The sequence below is a fragment of the Galeopterus variegatus genome, unplaced genomic scaffold, assembly GCF_000696425.1.
Source record: "Galeopterus variegatus unplaced genomic scaffold, G_variegatus-3.0.2 Scaffold444, whole genome shotgun sequence".
Lineage (NCBI taxonomy): Eukaryota > Metazoa > Chordata > Mammalia > Dermoptera > Cynocephalidae > Galeopterus > Galeopterus variegatus.
This window is the reverse complement of record NW_007726555.1, coordinates 215,849-218,019: the sequence shown is the minus strand read 5'-3', so window position 1 is coordinate 218,019 and position 2,171 is coordinate 215,849.

The window sequence follows — 2,171 nt, the reverse complement described above, 5'->3', positions numbered from 1 at the left end:
TTCCCCCCCCCCCCCCCCTTTTTTTTTTTTTTTTTTTAACTCTGATAGTCTATGGTTTGGAAATTTATAATCCACAGATGTTGATTATAGTAATTAAAATTCCCTATCCCTGACCAAAGTACTATCTTTATATTAACCAAAATGTTAGAAGCATAGTTTTATGAAAGGAATATTCTTAATTCAGTTAAACTAAAGCTGGCAAAAATTCTACATTTAATATTTCATACTGAAAAAGCTGTTCACTCCTGTCCCAAAGGAAGACATTTCTAGAAGGGTTGTGGTGGGTAGTATTTGGAATTTGTGGACATCTGGAATGAATGCTCTTCCTCCTTTTCACTGCTCTTCTTCCCTCCCCAGGAGTCCCAAAGCCAGCATGCTCTTAAACTTCATTTTTCTGGATTGTAAATACATAGGTAATAGAGTACTGTATGAACTCTTAAATCCCCATGGTCACAAGACTCTTAAGGAGTGTTCAAACAAACAAAAAAGACCTCTATATTAAAAAATAATATTTTAATAGAGAGCTATAGATTCCTTTAAAGAAAGAGAGATCTAAAGTAAAGGAATTTTAATAAAGGAGCTTTTAAAATGATATTAAAATAAATTTTCCATATTTTCTAGAATAAAGTTCCTTGAGTGATTACAATATTTAGGAAAAAGAAAATAAGATTAAGGTCAAATTCACACTCTAACTCAAAAAGCCTTGATTTGGAACCTACCATATTTTAGGCACTCTGGCAGATGTCTTTTTTTTTTTTTTTTTTATCCCATTTAATCTTCACAGTGATATTGTTACAAAAGTATTCTTTTCTTTTCAGATTATGAAAGTGAGAATCAGTAAACGTACTTGCCCATAGATTTAAACTGAGTCTCTTGGCTCCAAGTATGAAATAAAAACATTTTTTCTGAATCTTTTTTTTCCCCCAAGAAATTGAGTTATTCAAGTTCTCATAATTCCTAATAGTATGCTAACCAAGTGTTGTGTACGGGACGCTTTACACTAAGAAGACAAATGATTTGCAAGTAATGTATCAAAACAACCTGTTCATGTGTTGCAGTCATACAATTTGTATATAAAAAATTCACTTATGTAAGCAATCCCTTTATGGGTTTGCCCATGCCATAGCAATCTGCTTAGCGAGACTTTTTTTTCAAGAGATAGTGCAAGGGTAAATGCCTCAGCAATTACCAGATTAGCAAAATCCTGTAAATTTGAATTTATCTTCATGCCATTATGGGAATACACTCCAATTATCATACTTATACTATAAGAGCTCAATTTGTGTTGGGTGTTGAAGGTTGTGTAATTTTCAGTCTCTGTCTTGGGAAGTGGTAAAGTTGTTATAGAAAACATCTTTGGTCACTTTTCAAAGTTCAAATGAGGAAGTAGTTTTGATGTTAAAACTACCGACTTACATGAAAAAGTTAATAAAGGTTTACACATTTTAATATCTTTGAACATGCAGATAAAAGAACTCAGCAATCAGTACCAATATTTCCATTTTAATGTCCAAAAATGTCCAAAAGGGTGGGCTCCAAATTGGTTTGAAAATTGCTATACTTTTTGCTTCTTTTTAAGACTGTTTGATTGATTAATGAAATATTTTCAAAGAGAGAACTGTATTGATGTATGGTTTTTCTGGGCCCAGACTGGAAGAGGTAAGCTTTGGAGGGAGGGGTTTATCAGGAAGAAGAAAGAAGCTTTCTGCCAGCATTGTGTCTGCTATTTCAGCAGCTTCTTTTTTTTTGTTTTTTCCCTTTTTATCTTTTTTTACTGACCGGTAATGGGATCGGAACCCTCGGTGTCACGCCCGTACCGGGGACCGGCAACGGGATCGCAACCCTCGGTGTCGCGCCCGCACCACGCTCAACTAGTGAGCGGAACCGGTCTCCACATGGGATCCGAACCCTCGGCGGGAGCGCCGCCACACTCCCAAGCGGCACACTCTCCAGTGCGCCACCGAGCCGGCCCATTCAGCACCTTCTTGACTGTGCTAAACTCATGTGCTAAAGACAGCTTGGATGCTCTGAGTAAGGACATGCAGGGTTCTGTGCTCAGTGTCTGATCAGAAGGGAATAGTATTTCTCCCTTTATTTCCATGCTGAGAGGCATGAACTAAAAGGGTAGTGGGAAAAACCAAGTTCCAACTTAAAAAGCACAACAAAAACAG